This window comes from Salvelinus sp. IW2-2015, linkage group LG37, assembly GCF_002910315.2.
Source record: "Salvelinus sp. IW2-2015 linkage group LG37, ASM291031v2, whole genome shotgun sequence".
Taxonomy (NCBI): domain Eukaryota; kingdom Metazoa; phylum Chordata; class Actinopteri; order Salmoniformes; family Salmonidae; genus Salvelinus; species Salvelinus sp. IW2-2015.
Genome location: NC_036876.1, coordinates 6,523,760 through 6,550,569, shown reverse-complemented (window position 1 = coordinate 6,550,569; position 26,810 = coordinate 6,523,760). Strand labels below are relative to the sequence as shown.

General features: G+C 42.4%; 1 pseudogene; it reads left to right on the top strand.

Moving 5' to 3' along the window:
* LOC111960328 (phospholipid-transporting ATPase ABCA1-like) overlaps positions 1–26,810 on the top strand; it is a 232,665-nt pseudogene that overhangs the window by 43,924 nt on the left and 161,931 nt on the right.

Here is a 26,810-nt window from a genome sequence, read left to right as displayed (position 1 = left end):
CATGAGTATGGGAATACACGTCTCTTTACAATAACCAATATACAGTACGTCTCTTTTACACGACTCAAAGTGGACTCTGAGGAAAACTAAAATAGAAACAATAAAGGCTATAAAGGCTCCCAAATTAATTTATGTTGGGATTAGGCACCATCCAATAGCATCATTAAAGAAAAAAACTGGGTAGTAAGCTGCTGTCTGTGGCAGTAAACACTTGTAAAAAAAAAAAATGTAGATGGCCTATCACAAAGGAGAAATGAGATTAGCCCTTTGGATCGATTGTTTACACTCCCCACTGTGCTGGGGAATCACATATCATAGAAAAAAATGGTGTGTATAGGGCATTGAAATGTATGATGGATAGAGCTTATAGCAGTTCTTTCCAACCCTGTTCCTGTAGAACTACTGTACCTTGCTGTAGGTCTTCAATCCAACCCCAGTCGTAACTAACCTGATCCAGCTGATCAACCAGCTATTTGGTAGAATCAGATGCACTGGATTAGGTTTAGAGTTAAATATCTTCAGGATGGTAGCTCTCCAGGAACAGGGTTTTAGAGTCCTGGGCCCTGTTTCGCAAACTTTTCTTTAGGATAAGTTCATTGTTAGAACTATATGATCCTATAGTTCTAACAATGAACATAGCCTTAAGATGCTTCTGGGAAACCGTAGCCAGGCCTATAGCATACAGAATATGTTCATTTTCCTGGAGGCTGTTTTTATATACACTACCGTTCAAAAGTTTGGGGTCACTTAGAAATGTCCTTGTTTTTTTTTTAAATGGTCCATTAAAATAACATCAAAATGATCAGAAATACAGTGTTACAGACATTGTTAATGATGTAAATAACTATTGTAGCTGGAAACGGCTGATTTTTTAAAATGGAATATCTACATAGTGCAGAGGCGTGCAGAGGCCCATTATCAGCAACCATCACTCCTGTGTTCCAATGGCACGTTGTGTTAGCTAATCCAAATGTATAATTTAAAAGGCTAATTGATCATTAGAAAACACTTTTGCAATTATGTTAACTGTTGTTCTGATTAAAGAAGCAATACAACTGGCCTTTTTTAGACTAGTTGAGCATCTGGAGAATCAGCATTTGTGGGTTCGATTACAGGCTCAAAAGACCTTTCTTCTGAAACTCGTCAATCTATTCTTGTTTTGAGAAATGAAGGGTATTCCATGTGAGAAATTGCCAAGAAACTGAAGATCTGGTACAGCGCTGTGTACTATGCCCTTCACAGAACAGCGCAAACTGGCTATAACCAGAATAGAAAGAGGAGTGGTAGGCCCCGGTGCACAACTGAGCAAGAGGACAAGTGCAATAGATCCACAGATGATGCAATCTCTTTTGCACTCCACACTGCCCTTTCCTACCTGGACAAAAGGAACACCTATGTGAGAATGCTATTCATTGATTACAGCTCAAAGTTCAACACCGTAGTGCCCTCAAAGCTCAATAAGCTAAGGACCCTGGGACTGAACAGCTCCCTCTGCAACTGGATCTTTGACCTCATGACGGGCCGCCCCCAGCTGGTAAGGGTAGGTAACAACACATCCGCAAAGCTGATCCTCAACACAGGGGCCCCTCAGGGGTGCGTGCTCAATCCCCTCCTATACTCCCTGTTCACTCATGACCTGCACGACCAGGCACGACTCCAACACCATCATTAAATTTGCCGATGACACAACAGCGGTAGGCCTGATCACCGACAAAGCCATAAGACTCCTGAACATCTAATCAAATGGCTACCCAGACTATTTGCACCCCCCCTCTTTTACAACGCTACTCTCTGTTGTTATCATCTATGCATAGTCACTTTAATAACTCTACCCACATGTACATACTACCTCAACTAACCGGTGCCCCCGCACATTGACTCTGTACCGGTACACCCCTGTATATGGTCTCGCTATTGTTATTTACTGCTGCTCTTAATTACTTGTTATTTTTATTTCTTATTTTTAGCCATATTTTTTTAAACTGCATTGTTGGTTAGGGGCTCATAAGTAAGCATTTTACTGTCAGGTCTACACCTGTTGTATTTGGCACATGTGACTAATAACATTTGATTTGATTTCTGTAATCGAACCCACAAATGCTGATCCAAATACTCAACTAGTCCAAAGAAGGCCAGTTGTATTGCTTCTTTAATCAGAACAACAGTTTTCAGCTGTGCTAACCTAATTGCAAAAGGTTTTTCTCATGATCAAATAGCCTTTTAAAATGATAAACTTGGATAAGCTAACACAATGTGCCATTGGAACACAGGAGTGATGGTTGCTGATAATTGGCCTCTGTACGCCTATGTATATATTCTATAAAAAATCTGCCGTTTCCAGATACAATAGTCATTTACAGCATTAACAATGTCTAAACTATTACTTACAGGCTCTAACCAACAAAGTAAAAAAGGTATTAGGTGAACAATAGGTAGGTAAAGAAATAAAAACAACAGTAAAAAGACAGACTATATACAGTAGCGAGGCTATAAAAGTAGCGAGGCTACATACAGACACTGGTTAGTCAGGCTGATTGAGGTAGTATGTACATTTAGATATGGTTAAAGTGACTATGCATGCATGATGAACAGTGGTTGGCAGGGGGTGGGTGAGACACAATGCAGATAGCCCGGTTAGCCAATGTGCGGGAGCACTGGTTGGTCGGCCCAATTGACCATTGATTGCCCTTAGTTGGATGTAGAAGTTGCAGTAGAGCATTGTTTGTACATGTTCGTGTGAATTTGTGTATGTATGTGTGTGTCTGCACAAATATTATGTTTATCTGTGTGTGAGTGATGAAAGGAATATTTTATGGCTTTCACTTGAGAGACAGTCGTGTTTGAATGACATTCTGGAGAGTTCTATTTGAATGTTGGAAGCGGTGCAGTCTAAGTGAGTGATGTGTGTGTTAGCCACGATAGGTAGGCGTGTGACTGTGTGTATGTACGTTTGCAGAGTAAAACGTATGTGTGGGTGTGAGAGAGTCTTATTTCTGCACTGTGCGGAACTCAAATGTATTAAATTTGCCAGGTATGATGAGGGGCTGACTAGAGGCTCCGAGCAATTACTTGGCTGCAGCTCCCTGTGTAAAATATGGATTCAGGTCCTCACTGCCACCATTGTGTGATAAATCAGATACCTTTGGTAAGAATATGATGGTATGTCACAGTTTTGGGGGAGATAAATATTCATAAGAATGGGTGGAAGAGATTCATCCTGATATCAATATTTATTGAACGGAGAGCTCTAAGCCATGTGACGCTGTGTACTGCCTGTCTAAGCGATATGATTATAGGAAATTACATGTGGTCAGGGGAAACAGCTGGCCGGAGTGAGGGCGGCCATTAGCACTCGACAGAGTTTCCCCGGAGCACCTTAGAAGGGATGGCCGCAAGGCAAAAGACTAATATTTATCGCACATCCTGCACTCAAAATTTCCACAAATCTTTGATGGCCAGCGGTTAAGGGAGCACTGTGATAGAAGAGGTGGAAGAGGCTTTTGAGTTGAGATGATGAGCCAAGTATAGACCTACGCACCTGAGCCCAGACAGACGGACCAAAAGACACACACAAAAGTACAGACAGTTAGACAAAGACACAGAGACACATCGAGGCAGACAGAAACAGAGACACAGATATAGAGACATGTACAGTAGGCAGGCAGACAGACAAATATAGGCAGGCAAGCAGACAGACATACCGATAAACAGAGAAGCTTTACAGGACAGACAGAGACGTCCTCACACCCTACAGAACACAAACAAGTGGTGGTTGCAGCACCTTTCACCATGCTATTCCCTCAGATCTATCGTCCTGTGTAACCTACACAGCGCTCCAACCGACCTGGCAATATTCACATGGGCAGATTGGATAAATTAGTAATGATCCCACTGCAGCTGAGCATATTGAATTGTTTTCTCCCTTAGTGTTGAGCACTCCTGGCTCCCGACTCCTCCTGTGTGTATTCAGCTGTGCTAGACTGCTATATAAATATCTTGCTCCCTTCCTTCCTCTCTCCCCAGCCATTGTGTTATTAGCTACACATTAAAGGAGTTGTTCGACACAAAATAATTCAGTCTTTGAAGTGTCGGAATTGCAGTAAATCCTCCACATAGTGAAAAGTGTAAACTTGACCGGTTGTCATATCACCTGCTACTTCCATTATTAAGCATGTGAAGACTACCGTTTATTTTCTCAGCAGTGGCGTGAGGGTTTGATGTGATTTCTGGGAAACTATGGGCTCCATTTGTACCCATAGGGCTCTGGTCAAAAGTAGTCCACTATAGGGAATAGGGTGCCATTTAGGATGCAGACTAAATCTTCTGTTTCTAACCCTGAAACACAACAGATTAACAAACTTTTATTTTGATGGTAACTTTGATTGTAACAGATGGATTAAATGTTTATATCTATTATCGTCAAGACATTATTAATGTATCTTATGTTATATTTGATGGTTTGGTCCATGTACTCATTCAGACAGATGTCTGTATAATTTTTATCTGTTGCTTTTCTCAATTTCTAAGTCGCTAACAGGTGTATTTAGGCGTGTTTGACGGAACAATAGATGTTTCTCTCTCACCAGGTGCCTTCTGCAAAGTACTGATTGACACTCTTGAGGGAACTCCTGGCCTACGTATTGTTTGGAGGACATTTCGGCCCCTAATCCAAGGGAAGATCCTCTACACCCCTGACACACCTGCAACTAGACTAATGGTGAAAGAGGTAAAAACAAAGGAGAAACTCATATTGTATGCACATCACATGTCTGCCAGGGTTGGTGTCAATTTGAATTGAAGTCAGTCAAGTAGACTGAAAGAAAATGGATGTCTGCAAGAATGTGGACTCTGTCTGTGATCCCAACACTCATAACAGTGTTGGGGACATTGACTTTGGGTGCCTATGTAAATAGCTTGAATAATTAAAACGTTTGCGATTGTATCTAATTGCATATTTTCACTTCACGAATCATACCAAGACGAGGCATTTAGATTAGCTGGTAAATCAAAACGTGATGATACACGCTATGAACCCCTCTCCAGAAACCAGGGAGAGGAAATAGGGAACACACTCAGGGGATATAATCAATTTTTCATGACGTTTCTCCCGGAATTAACATAATTTCGAAACTGCATAAACAACACAAACCAATGGTGAGAAGCTGTAGGGAATTGGATGTGAAGAATATCTAGTAAGATAATGGCTGAGTAGATCCACCGACTTCACAGCGAGTGGCTCGGTCTTGCCATTGGGGCCCGTCTTCACACCCCCAGCAGCCCAATTGTTTACATCTCAGTGCTTGGGTGTAAATAACCCTGTTTACATTAGTCACAACGGGGGTAGAAATCAAATCAGTCTCCCCGGGGGATAGGTGAAAATACGAAGACGCAGTGTGTTCTCAAGGTCAGATTGGCTGCGAAATAAATTTGATAGCACAGTGTGAATGCCTTCAAATGGAGTAGGGTTAGAGATGGAATTTTCCATATTTTAATCACCACACTGTATCTCTCTTTCTTGTTCAGGCAAATAGTACTTTCAACGCATTGGCCATGTTGAAAGAGTTGTTGGAAGCTTGGGAGGATTTTGAACCACGTGGTTGGAACTACTTTCAAAATGGCCCCCAAGTCAGTGCACTGCGGGTAAGATTTATGACTCCTTCAACAGAAACATGGAAACCTGATGTACTACACCGTAGAGCTGATTTACATGTGACAGATGTTAGACAAGGATGAATGACTTGTCAAACATGAGTATCACTGTCTTATCTATGGTGATTTTATCTAATGTTAATGTAAGTCAGAAAATGAAATTAACAGTTGGTTTTATGTGTTAAATCTAGTTGAAAAGAGCTTTAATGTCAATATACATCTGTGGAGGCTCCTCAGAGGAAGAAGGGGAGGACCATCCTCCTCAGTGAATTTTGGGCTCTGGCTGGGCCACTCAAGGACATTCAGAGACTTGTCCCGAAGCCACTCCTGTGTTGTCTTGGCTGTGTGCTTAGGGTCATTGTCCTGTTGGAAGGTGAACCTTCACTCCAGTCTGAGGTCCTGAGTGCTCTGGAGCATGTTATCATCAAAGATCTCCCTGTACTTTGCTCCATTTATCTTTCCCTCGATCCTGACTAGTCTCCGAGTCCCTCCAGCTGTAAAACATCCCCACAGCATGATGCGGCCACCACCATGCTTCACCGTAGGGATGGTGCCAGGTTTCCTCCAGACGTGACGCTTGGCATTCAGGCCAAAGAGTTCAATCTTGGTTTCATCAGACCAGAGAATCTTGTTTCTCATGGTCTGAGAGTCCTTTAGGTGCCTTTTAGCAAACTCCAAGCAGGCTGTCATGTGCCTTTTATTGAAGAGTGGCTTCTGTCTGGCCACTGTACCATAAAGACCTGATTGGTGGAGTGCTGCAGAGATGGTTGTCCTTCTGGAAGGTTCTCCAATCTCCACAGAGGACCTCTGGAGCTCTGTCAGAGTGACCATCGGGCTCTTTGTTACCTCGCTAACCAAGGGCCTTCTCCCCCGATTGTTCATTTTGGCTGGGAGGCCAGCTCTTGGAAGAGTCTTCGTGGTTCTGAACTTTTTCCATTTAAGAATGATGGACGCCACTGTGTTCTTGGGGACCTTCAATGCTGCAGAATTGTTTTTGTACACTTCCCCAGATCTGTTGCCTCAACAGAATCCTGTCTCGGAGCTCTACGGACAATTAATTTGACCTCAAGGCTTGGTTTTAGCTCTGACAAGCGCTGTCAACTGTGGGACATTATATAGAGAGGTGCTTTCCTTTCCAAATCATGTCCAATCAATTGAATTTGCCACAGGTGGACACCAAACAAGTTGTAGAAACATCTTAAGGATGATCAATATTAACAGGGTGCACATTAACTCAATTTCGAGTCTTATGGAAAAGGTTATGAATACTTTCACACCCTTAGGTATTTCCATTTTTTTTTTTGCTAAACAATCAATATTTGCAAAACAAACCTGTTTTCCCTTTGTCATTATGGGGAATTGTGTGCAGATTGATGAGGATTATATATACTGTATATATTTTAATCCATTTTGGAATAAGGCTGTAATGTAACAAAATGTGGAAAAAGGGAAGGGGTCTGAATACTTTCCACATGCATCAGTCGGAATTATCCTTGTCCATTAGAATTTTGAATGACATACACAAGCCATTCTACTAGGCATATTTACCAACCTTTATCTCTCAAAGTAGAGTCCTACACTTCCTCCCACCAGAATATATCTAACATTTCTAACACAAATTCAGCTGAAAAATATAGCTACATATCAGGTTTATCGATATGGAAAAAATAAAGTAATTATGGGTAAGTGCTGGATAATTTTCACCCCGGCAGTCAGGGAAGGGGATTAGCTTGGAATGGAGAGATGGAGAGCTCACACACCTTTCCCTTCCCAGAAACCCGCTCTCTCTCCTTCCCCTTCCCTTGAAGCAGACATTACTCCCGTGTCACCTGAAATGAGCTTATGGGCAGCTAGGGAAGAGCGTAGCCGAGCACTCCATGTAGCCAGGTTATTCATTACCCCAGCCCTAACCTTTACACAAATGGACCCTGCAATTCTCCTTTGTCTTCATTTTCTCCCTCCGAGCAGCAGGCCTCAGAACTGGTAGTTCCGTGGTGTCATCTTCTCCAGAGGTCTCTCAAGGTTTTAGCAACTTTCTACATTGATGGCGGCAATTACAGCACAGTTGAGTTATCAGCTGAGCTGAAGAGAGAAATCTCTTAAATCCCAAATAAACCCCTAGCCTCCACTGATTGGATCTAGGAGGATTGGATAGGCATAAGCAATATGGTGACAATTCCACCTCATAGACATAGATAGACAACTGCAGTGCCCAAAAGCCATTTTAGCATGTGCAGTGCTATTGAGAACTTGCCTCATTTTGAAGGCAGGTTTACGTTTATTGTCATGAATCTTGTCCTGGAGGCAGAACTGAGCGATTTCCGCTAACGGGCCAGCTGCGAGGTGAAAATTGGCTACATTGTAAAAAGTAATTTAATTTCAGGTTAGGCATTAGGGTTAGCAGTGTGGGTAAGTTTAATGTTAAGGTTAGGTTTAAAATCAGATTTCATGACTTTGTGTCTGTGCCAGCTAGTGCTCACTCTGCAGAGCTGTCTCCAGGGTAAGATTAATGACAATAAATGCCAACCTGCATGTTGAAGTAGTCAACTGGGTGTGACTCCCTATGGGTTAAGGAAGGATCACTTAATTCCATCCAGGTTATCAGGATGGATCAGCCAATGAATTATNAGAGAATCTTGTTTCTCATGGTCTGAGAGTCCTTTAGGTGCCTTTTAGCAAACTCCAAGCAGGCTGTCATGTGCCTTTTATTGAAGAGTGGCTTCTGTCTGGCCACTGTACCATAAAGACCTGATTGGTGGAGTGCTGCAGAGATGGTTGTCCTTCTGGAAGGTTCTCCAATCTCCACAGAGGACCTCTGGAGCTCTGTCAGAGTGACCATCGGGCTCTTTGTTACCTCGCTAACCAAGGGCCTTCTCCCCCGATTGTTCATTTTGGCTGGGAGGCCAGCTCTTGGAAGAGTCTTCGTGGTTCTGAACTTTTTCCATTTAAGAATGATGGACGCCACTGTGTTCTTGGGGACCTTCAATGCTGCAGAATTGTTTTTGTACACTTCCCCAGATCTGTTGCCTCAACAGAATCCTGTCTCGGAGCTCTACGGACAATTAATTTGACCTCAAGGCTTGGTTTTAGCTCTGACAAGCGCTGTCAACTGTGGGACATTATATAGAGAGGTGCTTTCCTTTCCAAATCATGTCCAATCAATTGAATTTGCCACAGGTGGACACCAAACAAGTTGTAGAAACATCTTAAGGATGATCAATATTAACAGGGTGCACATTAACTCAATTTCGAGTCTTATGGAAAAGGTTATGAATACTTTCACACCCTTAGGTATTTCCATTTTTTTTTTTGCTAAACAATCAATATTTGCAAAACAAACCTGTTTTCCCTTTGTCATTATGGGGAATTGTGTGCAGATTGATGAGGATTATATATACTGTATATATTTTAATCCATTTTGGAATAAGGCTGTAATGTAACAAAATGTGGAAAAAGGGAAGGGGTCTGAATACTTTCCACATGCATCAGTCGGAATTATCCTTGTCCATTAGAATTTTGAATGACATACACAAGCCATTCTACTAGGCATATTTACCAACCTTTATCTCTCAAAGTAGAGTCCTACACTTCCTCCCACCAGAATATATCTAACATTTCTAACACAAATTCAGCTGAAAAATATAGCTACATATCAGGTTTATCGATATGGAAAAAATAAAGTAATTATGGGTAAGTGCTGGATAATTTTCACCCCGGCAGTCAGGGAAGGGGATTAGCTTGGAATGGAGAGATGGAGAGCTCACACACCTTTCCCTTCCCAGAAACCCGCTCTCTCTCCTTCCCCTTCCCTTGAAGCAGACATTACTCCCGTGTCACCTGAAATGAGCTTATGGGCAGCTAGGGAAGAGCGTAGCCGAGCACTCCATGTAGCCAGGTTATTCATTACCCCAGCCCTAACCTTTACACAAATGGACCCTGCAATTCTCCTTTGTCTTCATTTTCTCCCTCCGAGCAGCAGGCCTCAGAACTGGTAGTTCCGTGGTGTCATCTTCTCCAGAGGTCTCTCAAGGTTTTAGCAACTTTCTACATTGATGGCGGCAATTACAGCACAGTTGAGTTATCAGCTGAGCTGAAGAGAGAAATCTCTTAAATCCCAAATAAACCCCTAGCCTCCACTGATTGGATCTAGGAGGATTGGATAGGCATAAGCAATATGGTGACAATTCCACCTCATAGACATAGATAGACAACTGCAGTGCCCAAAAGCCATTTTAGCATGTGCAGTGCTATTGAGAACTTGCCTCATTTTGAAGGCAGGTTTACGTTTATTGTCATGAATCTTGTCCTGGAGGCAGAACTGAGCGATTTCCGCTAACGGGCCAGCTGCGAGGTGAAAATTGGCTACATTGTAAAAAGTAATTTAATTTCAGGTTAGGCATTAGGGTTAGCAGTGTGGGTAAGTTTAATGTTAAGGTTAGGTTTAAAATCAGATTTCATGACTTTGTGTCTGTGCCAGCTAGTGCTCACTCTGCAGAGCTGTCTCCAGGGTAAGATTAATGACAATAAATGCCAACCTGCATGTTGAAGTAGTCAACTGGGTGTGACTCCCTATGGGTTAAGGAAGGATCACTTAATTCCATCCAGGTTATCAGGATGGATCAGCCAATGAATTATACTCGTGAGCAAACATTCCACAACTGCAAGTTGTCTTTATACCTGTTCAAACAACACAGTATGCACCCTTTCAGTTTGTTAACCAACTCATAGAAGTTGTACAATAAGAAAATGGACTACTTAAAAATGGAGATGGTCTTTATGGCGCTACCCGTGCGCTCACAGATGCCTTAGTGGAACAGATACAAAGAAGAGTCCTCTAACTAGCTCTATGTTCCACCTTGACTATCAGAGGGCAAGATGGATTTACTACCATTTTCCCTATAGCCATTCAATCCTCTCAGATCTATGCTAGTGCATAGGGGAGAGGGGATAGCTCTGATTTTATGGAATGGCTTGAAGGACCCAGAAAGCAGTATTTTCAAGCACTACTCTGTGTAAAAATAATTACTAGTGTTGCCAACAGGTAACAGTATGGGTTTACATCTGTTCATATAACATTCTATTACAGTAAAAGAGTGACGGATAATTAATGGTTGGTTGCCATTTACTTGATGCCAAACCAGTGAACATCTAGGAAAATGTCATGCAGGAATTATTATTAGAATGACCCTATGTTGGAAAATGGTAAGAGGGCTGGTTTGAGTTTTCATTGGCCGTTTGCCGCCGGGAGCCGACCATTTCCATCCTTTTAAAAGGCCAGGGAAAATATGGGGAAAACAGGGGAACACGTATTTTTTTGCCTGAAGACCTCATGTCGGATAATGTAATTTGACACTTGGACGCCGGGGTTAAACGGCATATCTGCAACAATCCGTCCCAAATGCCACTGAACGTTAAGAGTAGTACAACATATATACTATGTTTAGCCACAGACACATTGGCATTCTGTATAATCAATTGAATTTCAGTGACCCTTTACAAATATTCTTAACTCTAAAGTAAAAACGGCATATTGTTTACAATATATTTCTGTATGTACATCTTGAAACTAAATGAATTATTCCACTCTTACTATCACAGATATATGGTTAAACCTGATGTTTCTTAATGGTCAGGAGCAGCATAGACGTTTGACACTTTGATCTCATGTTAAACATTCCAAAGTGTTTACTTAAACTCAACTGAACACAATGGTCAGAATATGTTTGAGGCAGAGAGAGAGGCAGAGAGAGAGGCAGAGAGAGAGGCAGAGAGAGAGGCAGAGAGAGAGGCAGAGAGAGAGGGAGAGAGAGAGGAGGCAGAGAGAAGGCAAGAGAGAGGCAGAGAGACAGCAGAGAGAGAGGCAGAGAGACAGAGAGAGAGACAGAGAGAGAGAGAGAGAGAAGAGAGAGAGAGAGAGAGAGAGAGACAAGAGAGACAGAGAGAGACAGAGAGAGAGATAGAGACAGAGAGAGACAGAGAGAGAGATAGAGACAGAGAGACAGAGAGGCAGAGAGAGAATTTCAGCCTGTTTTGCCACACACTACATTATCAGCAGACCATGTTCAGTTATGCAATACAACACCACTATTATCGTGTTATTACACGGTTGCAATTTCATGGTTGCGAGCATACTGTATGCACCCTACAGATCACACTGAGGGGAGCAGTCCCAGACAGATGGAAAGTCTACATCCCAAATGGCACCCTATCCCCTTTATAGTGCACTACTTTTGATCTGGGCCCATAGGGATCAGGTCAAAAGTAGTGCACTATGTAAGGAATAGGGTGCCATTTGGGATGCAAATAATGTATTTTCACCAAACCTGTACCAGGGAACGTACAGAACCTGAGTAGGAAGCTATTATGTAAGGCTCCCATTGTTCTACACTACAGGGATGGGTGGCCATTCATTTTTGAAACTGCACACATACTGTAGGGAGGCTGTAACAGCAACACCATTTGCATTTAGATTAGCATATCTCTTCCTTAACTCTTTGAGTGCCGAGTGAAATCATGGAATGAGGCTTAAGCCGAGCTGACAGTTAAGACACCTGGTGCTTATCACACTGGGGCGAGGGCTGGGGGAAGGAGGAAGGAGACAGTCACAGGAAGCACACAGTGTGTGTATGTGTGTGTGGGAATGTACGCTTGTTTGTGCACATGCCTGAGTGTGTCTGCGTATGTGCCTGCGACTCTACATGTGTGAATGTGCACGGTCATGAAAAAGGTGGGTGTAAATTCCCAAGCCTGCAGTACAACAGTGCCATCTAGCTTAATGTTTCTAATTCATTCTCTCGCAGAGGAAAAACTATCTGCAGTGCTGCAGGTCTCTAATTAGCTTCCATTGCATTCATTTCTCAGTGCATTGATTGTTTTATAATCTGATGAGTGTAAATTACCCACACAACCCCTTTTCTCTGGTTTTCAAATCAGGCCTTTCTGGATAACCCGGTGTTTGCAGCCGCACTCAACCACGGGCTCAAAGGCACAAGATGGACCGAAGAACTGCTCGCCAACTTCCTGTACAACAGCCCCCCCGAGGACCGCCCCGCGGGCATGCCGCCGAATGACTGGCGCGACGTGTTCAACGCCACCAGCCAAATCCTGGACCTCCTGAAGAAGTTCATTGGGGTTTGTTCATTCTCTCTCTTCACATTGTCAAATGTTATTTGATACATTTTTCCCCCTTTACAAAATACACTTGACATTTTGGAGTGTGTTTATGTATCCTCCCACTGGACACAGACAATCAATTCAACATGTATTCCACACTGGGTCAAAGTAATTCCATTGAAATGAGGTGGACACAACGTTGATTCAACCATTGTGTGCCCAGTTGTCTAGCTCTAATATATGAGTAAAAACGTTCAACACCGTGTGTGCGTTCAGAAATATAATAGTTMAATTCTTCACCCCCAACAGCACGAGCTGTCATTTGATTGGGTGAATGCAAAGCTAGATTGCCAATTGTTACGGTATATGCAAAGGTCCATATCAATTGACAACCTTGACAACATTCCGAAAAATGCCTAACTGTACTGCTGTGGTAATAAAAAGGATTGTTATAAGCATCCATGGAGACACATTTCCGCTAACATAACACAAGACACAGCGCTATCTTTACACATACTGTTGTGACATGCAGGCAGTTGGGTGAACATTGACGTATTGATCCGTTTGGTGGTATGCAGCGATACACTACTTTCCCTTGCGCTATGTAGCCACACGTGTAGACTACAGACCTTTTATCATCCCCCTCATTGCTAATACCTGGGAGATTACATCTAAGCCTCCTGGGGTTTAACCACATGGGGCAAAGGAATTCCAAAAGTAATGCAATCCATTTTCGTTCCTGATGTAATTCCATATCTCAAAATGGATGCCGGGAAGATGTTTACTCGTCAATCATTTACCTTTTCCTTGTCGCATAGGCTCAACGCATGCTGAGCGTGGACAGGGGGGAGAAAATGTGAATTGTGCTCTCTTTCTGTCTCTCTCTTTCTCTCTCTCTCTCCCGCACTCTTATGTTTGCTCTCTCTCTCTCCCCCGCTCTCTCACATTCGCTCTCTTTCTCTCTCCCTCACTCTCTTCCTCTCTCGCGTCCTCTCTCTCTCCCTTTCTCTCTCTGTCTCCCCCTCTCTCTCCCCCTCCCCCTCTCTCCCCGCTCTTTTATGTTTGCTCTCTCTCTCTCTTCCATTTGAATTTCTCTCAAGGTATAAAAAATGTAATCAGTATATTAATCAAAGGCTCATGTAGTCAATACATGTCAAGTTGAGGAAACATGGCCAAATTTAACTATAAATCAACATGTCTGGTCTTTCAGGTCCTTCAAATTGAAGAAGACATATGACTAGTAATGCAACATTGATTCTTTATACTTTTTGAAAACGAAATGTCAAATTGGTTGGACTCATTACATCCACAGAATTTACTAATCCAATGTGAATTTTATTAATACACAAATTGTAGCTACTCATTGACCAGAGGATACGTTTGGTTGTGAAAGATGTTGACCGGGTGCCTACATAAGCTACTTCCTGAAGTGGTCCATAGATAGATTAACTTAAGTGAGTAGATTCACTTGATTTGTACTCTGTTATCATCTATAATTCAGGCGGCTAGTCCTCCCCAGCGAATATGCTGGCACATGGCTAAAAACATATCATTATCATGTACAATATATAAATATACACTGAGTGTACAAAACATTGTGAACACCTGCTCTTTCCATGAAATACCGTGCCTTCTAAAAGTATTCATACCCCTTAACTTAGTACACATTTGGTTGTGTTACAGTATGAATTCAAAATTGGTTAAATCAATTGTTTTATCACCCATTTACAAATAATATCCATAATGACGAAATGAAAAAACATGTTTTTAGAAAATGTTGCAAGTTTATTGAAAATGAAATACAGACATATCTAATTTACATCCCTGAGTCAATATATGTTACAATCACCTTTGGCAGTGATTACAGCTGTGAGTCTTTCTGGGTAAGTCTCTAAGAGCATTGCACACCTGGATTGTGCAATATTTGCCCATTATTCTTTTTTAAATTCTTCAAGCTCTGTCAAGTTGATGGTTGATCATTGCTAGACAGACATAAATTGCCATAGATTTTCAAGACGATTTAAGTTAAAACTCTAACTAGTCAGGAACATTCAATGTCGTCTTGGTAAGCTACTCTCCCAGTGTTTGTTGGAAAGCAGACTGAACCAGTTATTCCTCAAGGATTTTGCCTGTGCTTATAGCTGTATTCCGTAAATGTTTTCCCTAAAAGCTCCCTAGTCCTTGACAAGGATACCCATAACATGAAGCAGCCACCACCATGCTGGAAAATATGAAGAGTGGTACTCAGTGTTGTGTTGTGGTGGATTTGTCCCAAAAATAACGCTTTGTATTCAGAACAAAAAGTTCCTTTCTTTGACACATTTTTTTGAGTATTACTTAAGAGCATTGTTGCAAACAGGATGCATGTTTTGGAATATTTTTATTCTGTACAGGCTTCCTTCTTTTCACTCTGTCATTTAGGTTAGTATTATGGAGTAACTACAATGTAATTGATCCATCCTCGGTTTTCTCCTATCACAGCCATTAAACTCTGTAACTGTTTTAAAGTCACCATTGGCCTCATGGTGAAATCACTGAGCAGTTTCCTTCCTCTCCGGTAACTGAGTTAGGAAGGACGCCTGTATCTTTGTAGTGATTGGGTGTATTGATACACCATCCAAAGTATAATGAATATGCTCAAAGAGATATTCAATTTCTGCTTTTTTTTATTACCCATCTACCAATAGGTACCGTTTTTTGCAAGGCATTGGAAAAACTCCCTGGCCTTTGAGGTTGGATAATTGTATGTGTGGGGTACAGAGTTGGGGTAGTCATTCAAAAATCATGTTAAACACTACTTTTGAACACGGAATGAGTTAGTGAAACCTATTATGTGATTTGTTAAGCGCATTTTTACTCATGAACTTATATAGGCTTGCCTTATCAAAGGGGTTGAATAGTTATTGATTCAAGACAGCTCGGCTTTACATATTTTATGAATTTTTTTAAAAATCTACAAAATAAATTCCACTTTGACATTATAGGGTATTGTGTTTAGATCAGTGACACAAAATCTAAATGTAATACATTTTAGAGTCAGGCTGAAAAAGAAAAGGGGTGTGAATAGTTTCTGATAGCACTGTAGAATTGACCAGTTGAATCCAGGTGAAAGCTATGATTCCTTATGGATGTCACTGGTTAAATCCACTTCAATCAGTGTAGATGAAGGGGAGGAGACAGGTTAAATAAATACTTTTTCAGCCTTGAGACTTGGATGGTGTATGTGTGAAATTCAGAGGGTGAATGGACAAGAAAACATATTGAAGTGCCTTTTGAACCGGGTATGGTAGTGTGTGTCAGGAGCACCGGTTTGTGTCAAGAACTGCAATACTCAACAGTTTCCCGTGTGTATCAAGAATGTTCCACCATCCCAAGGACATCCAGACAACTTGACACAACTGTGGGAAGCATTGGAGTCAACATGGGCCAGCATCCCTCTGGAACGCTTTTGACACCTTGTAGAGTCCAAGCCCCGACGAATTGAGGCTGTTCTGAGGGCAAAAGGGGGGAGGGGGGGGCATGCAACTCAATATTAGGAAGGTGTCCTTAATGTTTTGCACAGTCAGTCCATGCTAATGTCCTCCTGCAGCTATCATCTATCAGCGTACCCTCTACAACCATGACATCACTGTGTCTGCTACTACAGTGTTGCCTCGTGCCCAAATAGCAACCTGTTACATTTATGGTGCAGTTCTTTTGACCAGGGCCCATAGGGCTCTCATCCAAAGTAGTGCACTATTTAGGGAATAGGGTGCCATTTCTGAGTCTAATAAAGGGCAGCGAGAGATTGGAGGTGGCAGCCTGTCACATTGTCAGTAGGTTAGTTCCTCAACCGTGATCGAAGTCCGATCATTGCTAGCCAACTGCTTAGACCTAGCACCACCATATCCAGTGGTTGGGGAAAAGCATGACATGTTTGACATAGGGTGAATTTGCTCTACATGCTGATTTTGGATCAGATTCACATTTTCCCAACTAATGGTTCAAGTAAGATTGGGGGAGGAAGATGCTGATCCTAGGTCTGGACCTAGCGTAAAACTTCACCCCGGAGCTAGTAGGGTTAGGGTTTATTGAGGACAAAATGTACTTACTATGACTGTGATAGAGTATGTGGTTGTCTCACCTAGCAATCTTAAGATTAATGCAATAACTGTAAGTTTCTCTGAATAAGCGTGTCTGCCAAATTACTTAAATTGAATAGGATTTTGATGGGTTGAGTTAGAGCAGTGGGCTTGTGCTGAGTGGCTGCTTAGGCTGCTTCCTCAATGGATCACTACAGATTACAAGTGTAGATCCAAAAAACTCTTAAGAGGACAAACTTTTTAATGTACTTGACCTTTGACTCTGCAGTGTTCTTGTCATAAGTCGTCATGGAGATTATGAACTAAGTGGGATATAGAAGAGTCTCTCAGGTCTCAATTTAAACATCAGCTTGATGAGCACACATACACAATCCATGTGTCAATTGTCTCTAAGCTTAGAAATCTTTCTTGAACCTGCCTCCTCCCCTTCATCTACACTGATTGAAGTGGATTTAACAAGTGACATCAATAAGGGATCACAGCTTTCACCTGGTCAGTCTGTGTCATGGGAAGAGCAGATGTTCTTAATGTTTTGTACACTCCGTGTATATGACAATGAAACATATGTATTTGTTTCAGAGATGCTGCCACATGGTTGGTGGTACAGTATGTAAACAGTCCCATAGTTAATACATCGCAGGTAAGATGACACAATATATAATCCTACCTAATGCATTGCGAGTAAACCAATGCATTAAAACCCTTTCCTGCAGTCAAATGACCTAGTGGCCTCATGGGTGGAATAAACAGATATATTTTTTAAATGCTGGAAATCTGGTGTTTCTATGTAAAATTGTTTTGTTATTTTTCAGTCTTCTGTAATGTATAAAAAGTGTAATATTGGGATGCAAACTCAAAATGGAATACATTTCAACTGTATATTTGACATGCTGCGGCTGTCTTCTTCTTTGTAAGCCCATAACCATGTGTGTGAGATGTGTACTTTTGTTTCAAAGTAGATGTGTTTAAGACTACCTAGAAACACTCTGTGTAACCCTGATTTAGCCCACTGCAGCAAAAGTCGAAACAAACCTGACATTTCCCTACCTACAGGGCAGGCACAAACTGCCCAATAATCATATAATGTCATGTACTGCATAACGTACAGCCAAAAATGTGACATGCTGAATTTGGACACTCAATAACAACATATGCAATTATATGCTGTCTGTGAAAATAGTAAAGGACCTTCTTTACTGAGAGAAAGTACCATAACAAGCCCGTGTGGTAGAGGTATGTGTGGACAGCTGTCAAGCCAGATTCACTCCCCAGATGGCTAGCTCATTACAGTCCATTGGAAACAAGGATAAAGCGAGTGCCAGCCAGCTACCAAATCTGTATCTCAGAATGCCTCAGCCATACTCCATAACATATCCCTTGGCAGCTCTGCATCATTTGTAACTCCGCTGTTGTCCAGTCTATTGTTTTCCGTGTCAGTACCAAAACATATTTGTTCTACTGCACCATTCCTCAGGCATGTCTTATGATGTGGTTTCTGTTAATCCATTCTTTTTGTATCGTGGTATTGCAGAAAGGCTATTTTCCCTTTTTATTTTATTATTGTCTTTTAGCGAGGAGCATTAATGCAAATATGGAACGATTAAGCAGTAAGGCCCGAGGGGGTGTGGTATATGGCCAATATACCACAGCTAAGAGCTGTTCATAAGCACGACTCAACGCGGAGTGCCTGGATACAGCTCTTTGCCATGGTATATTGGCCATATACTGTACAACAAACCCCTGAGGTGCCTTATTGCTATTATAAACTGGTTACCAACGTAATTAGAAGAGTAAAAATAAGTGTTTTGTCATACTCGTAGCATACGGTCTGATATACCACTGGTGTCAGCCAATAAGCATTCAGGGCTCGACCATCCAGTTTCTAATCATGTGTACATGTCTAAAATCTTACTGTCGGTGCAGGAGAAAAAGGTTGTGTATGATATTGCGGAAGACCTAACATGAGTTCGTATGCCCTATGCACTGAGGCACAAACTTGATTTGCACGCTCAACTCAGGTTTAAATCGAGTTACAAATCATGTAATTTCAAACATTGTGTACAACAATCTACCTAAGGTACTCTGATGTTGACTATTGTCGCTATGATACATAATGGGGAGTTGAAATGAGTTGAGTGTTGATTGAAGGACATTTAGATTAGATAGATTAGATGAGTTTATTAGACACATGCACAGGGTCGCAGATGTAATCGCAGGGTACGGTGAAGTACTTATGCTTCTAGCTCCAACAGTGGAGGTCAAATGTGGCCGGTGAACGTTTTGCTTCTTGAAAGCCCAATATCTTGAAAACTTGACTGCTGACATGCAAAACATTGTGGGACTGTATCAACAGTCTAATGGGAAAAAATACCAAAAGATAGTTTGAGTGGAGTTTTCCTTTAAGATTAGTTTCTGGAGGTAATGGAACTCTATTGAGTTCAAATCAAATCAAATCAAATTTTATTAGTCACATACACATGGTTAGCAGATGTTAATGCGAGTGTAGCGAAATGCTTGTGCTTCTAGTTCCGACAATGCAGTAATAACCAACAGTAATCTAACCTAACAATTCCACACTACTACCTTACACACACACACAAGTGTAAAGGGATAAAGAATATGTACATAAAGATATATGAATGAGTGGTGGTACAGAACGGCATGGCAGATGCAGTAGATGGTATAGAGTACGGTATATACGTATGAGATGAGTACTGTAGGGTATGTAAACATAAAGTGGCATAGTTTAAAGTGGCTAGTGGTACATGTATTGCATAAAGATGGCAAGATGCAGTAGATGATATAGAGTACAGTATATACATATGAGATGGGTAATGTAGGGTATGTAAACATTGTATTAAGTGGCATTGCTTAAAGTGGCTAGTGGTACATTTTTACATAATTTCCATCAATTCCAGTAGTGCAACTACATATTACTAAAAGTATATGATTCTACTCTTTCAACCATGCAAATAACTTTAATCATGTCTTTCATGGGCAGTACAGTTGGCCTTGAAGTCTCCATCTTTCAGAGTTGTTGGAAAGATGGGAGATGCGGCGAGTGGGCGTAATGGTTTTGGACATGTTCTTTCTGTGTAATATCTATGAAACACCCAGGGATGGAATTGGTTTGCAACGGGTGGAAACTTTTAAAGGAATGGGGTTCCCAAAGTGACATTTTCAGTAAGATCTGTATCCTGAGATGAATGCATACCTAAAGCACTCTCCAGCGCTCTCTTTTCTCATCTTATATTAAAGTAATGATCTTGTTTAAGACCCCTAGCAGTTTGTAAAGAATTAAGTAAACTTATTTTCTCTCTTTCTTAGCGTAACTTGTCTTTCAATGTTACAGTGCCTGGACCTGGATAAGTTTGAGGCTGTTGACAGTGAGGGACATCTCGTGGCTAGAGCCTTGGAGCTTCTAGAAAACGATACGTACTGGGCTGGTATAGTTTTCGAAGACCTCGACCCTGCCGCCAGCCACCCCCCTCCTTACGTCAAGTACAAGATCCGCTTGGACATCGATGAGGGGGAGAGTACCAATAAGATTAAAGAAAGGTAGGCACAGTGCACAGACTCTCCGCTCTCAGGCTGTTCTGTTTTCTTGCCAACGAGAAAACTTTGGGCGACAGGGCCCGTATTCATAGTGTCTCAGAGGAGTGCTGATCCAGGATCAGGTCTCCCCGTCCATGTAATGTTATTCAAAATGACCTACAAGGTGAAAAATATCCTAGATCAGCACTCCTACTGTGAGACACTTTATGAATACAAGCTGTGATGTTGCTTAGCCTTTTTTTTTTTACCAGACAATTGAAGTATCTTAAGCAAATAGACATTTTCTTGCATATTTCTCTGCTATATCTCAGATGATTAATAGTAAGCATTCAGTGACAATACATTGATGATTCCATGTCACTCATGGGACAAATGTCTTTACAAAAAATGTATATATTTTGGTGTAACATATAGCGGTTTCATCCATGATGTTTTCAGCCACGGCTGTCTCTTAAACACTGACAGTCATGTGACGTGTGTCCTTTCAATTTAAAGGGGATGGTCTCCCGGGGCCCGTGACTCCTTCAACAACCTGCGCTATATATGGGGAGGCTTCGCCTATCTGCAGGACATGATGGACCACGGCATTATACGGGTGCACACGAACAAATCACAGCCGCTCGGCGTGTTTGCCCAGCAAATGCCGTATCCCTGCTACGTGGACGACGTGTGAGTACAAAAGCTTTAATCTGTCTGGCCCATGATTAGAGAGGGAAGAAGGCATTACCACAATAAAAATCTACTCACTCTGGGACTTGCCACTCACCGCCACCACAGGCTTGAGTAATGGCAGTTACTAAGCCCTCACAAATGTCCATGTGGAATTTTTTCCCCAGAAAGCTACAGTGTATCTCTTCTTTTGTCTTTCGTCGTTGGCTACTGCTGTCTGGTACATCCACACCTTAGGAAAACATAGAGGAGAGAATTGTTAGTATTGTAATTCTAACATGAACATTTGAGGTCCATCACGAGTTTTCAATTATGAATTTTGGCTAAGCTGAGGAAAAACAAACTTGTGGCAAGACGGAGAGACAACAAGACAGAGCAGAAGATGTCTGAGCTATTGATTTACTCAAACCACAGGCCGCCCAGGTCTTGAACATTATATACCCGAGCCAGTTTTCCCAAAAGCATCTTAAGGCTAAGTTCCTCGTTAGACTCTTCATAAGAGCATCATTGAATCTTTCGGGAGCTGTTTCCCGAAACCATTGTTACTAAAGTTGCAGTTGAAAAGGTTTGTTATTGAATGATTGCATCAGACCACTCGTAGAACAGGTACTGTAATTGTGTCGAATTAGACGCTTCACAAGTCCTCAACTGGCAGCTTCATTAAATAGTACCCGCAAAACACCAGTCTCAAAGTCATCAGTGAAGAGGCGACTCCGGGATACTGGCCTTCTAGGTAGAGTTCCTCTGTCCAGAGTCTGTGTTCTTTTGCGGGTACTATTTAATGAAGCTGCCAGTTGAGGACTTGTGAGGCGTCTGTTTCTCAAACTAGACACACTAATGTTCTTGTCCTCTTGCTCAGTTGTGCACCGGGGACACCCACTCATCTTTCTATTCTGGTTAGAGCCAGTTTGCGCTGTTCTGTGAAGGGAGTAGTCCACAGCGTTGTACGAGATCTTCAGTTTCTTGGCAATTTCTCGCATGGAATAGCCTTCATTCATCAGAACAAGAATAGACGAGTTTCAGAAGAAATAAAAAAAAATCTGGCCATTTTGAGCCTGTAATCGAACACACAAATGCTGATGCTCCTGATAATCAACTAGTCCAAAGAAGGCCAGTTGTATTGCTTCTTTAATCAGAACAACAGTTTTCAGCTGTGCTAACCTAATTGTTTTCTAATGATCAATTAGCCTTTTAAAATGATAAACTTGGATAAGCTAACACAATGTGCCATTGGAACACAGGAGTGATGGTTGCTGATAATGGGCCTCTGTGCGCCTATGTATATATTCTATAAAAAATCAGCCGTTCCCAGCTACAATAGTCATTTACAACATTAACAATGTCTACACTTGTCACACCCTGACCTTAGAGATCCTTATTTATTTTCTATGTTTGGTTAGGTCAGAAATGACTCGGGTGGGAGATTCTATGTTTTCTATTTCGTTGTTGTTTTTGCCATGTGTGGTTCCCAATCAGAGGCAGTCTCTGATTAGGGATCATATATAAGTTGTGATTTTCCATTCGGGTTTTGTGGGGAGTTATTTTCTGTTTAGCTGTTTTGTTGCCTGACAGAACTATTCGCTTTCGTTTTCTACTTTGTTATTTTGTTGCGGTGTTCAGTTTTATTAAAAATCATGAACGCCTACCACGCTGCACCTTGGTCTCCTTTTCAACCCACGAGAGTCGTTACTGAACTCCCCACCACAAAAAGAACAAGCAGCGTGGTCAGGAGGAATGGACGTGGGAGGACACCCTGAATGGCAAAGGATTCTGGACGTGGGAAGAGATCCTGGCTGGGAAAGATCGCCTCCCATGGGAGCAGACGGAGGCAGCAAGGAGGGAGCAACTATACAAGGGGTCACGGCTAGCACGGAAGCCCGAGAGGCAGCTCCCCCCCAAAATTGGGGGGGGGTGGCACACGGGGAGATTAGCGGAGTCAGGGTTTAGATCTGAGCCAACTCCCCGTGCTTACCGTGGGGAGCGCGTGACCGCTCGGGCACCGTGTTATGTGCTGATGCGCACCATGTCTCCAGTACGCATTCATAGCCCGGTGCGCTCTGTTCCAGCTCCATGCAGTTGCCGTGCTAGAGTGGGCATTCAGCCAGGCCGGATTGTGCCGGATCAGCGCTCCTGGCCTCCGGTGCGTCTCTTCGGTCCAGGATATCCTGCGCCAGCTCTACGCACGGTATCCCCAGTTCGCCAGCACAGCCCAGTGCGGCTGTTCAGCTCCCCGCACTTGCCGTGCTACAGGGGGGATTCAGCTAGTTCTGCCAGCTCTGCGCTCCAGACCTCCAGTGTGCCTCCACGGCCCAGCATATCCTGCGCCGGCTCTACACACTATGCCTCCAGTGCGCCTGCATAGCCCAGTGCGTCCCGTGCCGGCTCTCCACACTCACCGAGCTGGAGTGGGTATCCAGCCAGGACGTGCTGTGGCAGCTCCCCGCACCAGGCTTCCAGTACGTCTCCTCAGTCCGGTGAGACCTGTTCCGGCTCCACGTACAAAGCCTCCAGTGATGATCCATGGCACGAAGCCTCCAGTGATGATCCATGGCACGAAGCCTCCAGTGATGATCCATGGCACGAAGCCTCCAGTGATGATCCATGGCCCGGAGCCTGTAGTGACGATCCATGGCAAGGAGCCTGCAGCGACGGTCCCCGGTCCGGAGTCTGCAGCGACGGTCCCAGGTCCGGAGTCTGCAGCGACGGTCCCCGGTAAGGAGTCTCCGGCGACGGTCCCCGGTCCGGCCTCCGGCGACGGTCCCCGGTTCGGAGCCTCTGGCGACGCTCCCCGGTCCGGAGCCTCCGGCGACGTTCCGCGGTCCGGAGCCTCCGGCGAGAGTAGATGCCCACCCGGACCCTCCCCTATAGGTTCAGGTTTGCGGGAAACTGTTGAACGTGAAAAACCCAGCAGCGTTGCAGTTCTTGACACAAACCGGTGTTCCTGGCACCTACTACCATACGGTCAAAGGCACTTCAATCTTTTGTCTTGCCCATTTACCCTCTGAATCACACACAAACACAATCCATGTCTCAATTGTTTCAAGGCTTAAAAATCCTTCTTTAACTGATATCCTCCCCTTCATATACACTGATTGAAGAGGATTTAACAATTTACATCAATAAGGGATCATAGCTTTCACCTGGATTCACCTGGTCAGTCTATGTCATGGAAGGAGTTCCTAATGTTTTGGACATTCAGTCCCAAGTGAAACCCTATTCCCTATAGTGCACTAAATAGTGACTAGGGTGCAAAGCAGACGCAATGTTTCAGGACACAGATATTTCCCGCATTAGAAATCACTGTCCCTAAGACCAATGATTGAATTAACAAATTAACAGCACCAGAGCATATAGCCTAACAACCGTCATAGGAACATACCCTTCTTATGATACAGTAGTATGACCAGGGCTAGAGAGAGTGGAGACTAGAGTCATGAGGTGAGGATGTTACGATTGTAGATCAGACCTGGGTTCAAATGGTATTTGCTTTCTGTCAGATACCTCCGCTGCAATTGATTGTGCGTGCTTGGAGCAATGGAACCAATATATAAGTCCCGTAAGTGCAAACTCTGTCCACGTGGTTGCCTTAGAACTAAAGAGAATGAATGATGAACCTATGTATGTTTTTAGATGCAGTAGGCCTAGTGTTGCTGGTGGCATTGATTAGAGCACATATATTTCTAATACTTTATCTGTGCTTTATCAAGCTTGCCTGATTCAATGTAACCCCTGGAATAGTCCAAAGTGTGAATCCCATCCATCTGGCACTCCAGGTAGGCCCAATCAAGCTCAAAATGTTCATGCCAAATACTATTTGAACCCAGGTCTGGTTAGAAATGTGTTATTTTTAATGATGGTAAGTTACTACATATGGTTGCCTTGGAAACATATGGTTAAAGACAACATCAGTGCTAGTCAGACAGAAAGCACATTGGCAGAGTCAGTAATGTCTTTATTGATTTGTCATCAACATCTGGACTAGCAATTGAATCTCCATGAAAAAACGTCTCTCTTTAGCCGATAATCAGCTTGATTGGTAGCACAAACCACATAACATTCTGTTGAATCTTCAAAAAGGACCTTGATCGAATATAGAGCTTACTAGGCTTATACCATAGTATACATAGTATACAAGGTATTACACAACCAACATAGAAAAATGATTAGCTATTTGCAAAAATCGAATCTATCTGAATACTTGGAAATGAAGGTAAAAAAAATGCATAACAGACATAACAGCATTGTTACCTGTGGTGCCTTTATGACAGTCGTTACTTGCTGAATATCAAACTGATTGCAGTCCACTTTTAGGGTTTCTGAGTATTAGCTCGTTTCAAAAACACATATATTACAGAGGTGGTTTGGTGAGCCACACTTGTGTGAGGAGTAATCTTGACCGAGACCTGAAGATCTAATACCTTGGTGTTTAGCTCAGAGGGCTAACACAATCTCATAGCGAAGACCTGGGTTCAAATCCCAGTTGGTCACATAGACACTATGGTGACACACAACAGTAAACTCAGTTGGCTTTATCCCGTGAAGACTGTTGGTGAAAGATCATCTTGCATATGCATTGTGGTTTGCTGTAGGCCTGTATTTTTAAGAATGGTCCCCTCACCCTCTCTAATGGCAAAATGGAAACCATCCATTTTATGTTCATTATTTGCCAGCGAATTTTGCAAACGAGCTCAAATGAGACAATCAAAGTGCTTATTTCATAATGCTGCCCTCCTGCCTGGGTTCCCTCTCCGTGAAACAAAGGAATAATAACCACTGAAGATGAATGGGGGCTATAAACGTCACAAAACCCTTAGTCCCTCCGCCATTTACTCTTTCCCCTGCCTAGACATTTGGGGGTTTCCTGTAAATTATTAACACTTGAAAACCGTTATTTAGTTCATAAATAATTGAGAGTGGGATTGCAGAAAAAAGGAAGATGCAGGGAAGCATGAGAGAAAAGACCTTTTGGGGTGATTATTGTGATCTCAAAATGTGTCGCTGCCGCTGCAGTCAAAAGTGGGAGGAAGAGCATTGTGCATTCAGATGTTCCTGTTTTTAACCTGCTGTAACCATTTTTCAGTTTAGAAAAGTCCAAAATGCCTAATCTGACTTTAAAATGCAATTTCAAAACTAGAGAATTCTCCGTACTTTTACACAACTTATTATCAATTGAAAGAATGTGCACTTTAACTGTGGAAAGCAAATCAAATATATGGATTAAGGTCCTAAATTACATACACTTGACACAGTAATGTAAAGTGCTTTATTCAAGCTTCAGTCCATGTAACGCCCTTGTTTGAGTTGATAATAACACACTTTCACTTTACCTGCATATTTTAGATGCAGATAGCATCCCAAAGGTGATTTTATGAACAGTACTTGCAATATTAATTTGATTTATCATGCTTTGTTCCATTTTCCATATAATAGAGGATGAGCCTTGCACTTTCCTTTAAACATTGAGCTATGCATTTCAATCATTGCAGCTCTTTCTCAGGGATACTCTTAGTCAGAAGAGTACATTCCGATTGGCCACACATGGACACTTCCTTTCAACGTGGACAATTGAGTGATATTTGATTGACACGTTGATCAATGAGATCAGATTATTCAACCACTCAACAACGTGAGATTGGTATCACTACACTAAAAGCACAACCAACATGATAAAATAATCCTGTGGTTAAAGCTTCACCCTCCAAAACAACCGTTTACGTTAATGAATATTTGCAAATCCAATGT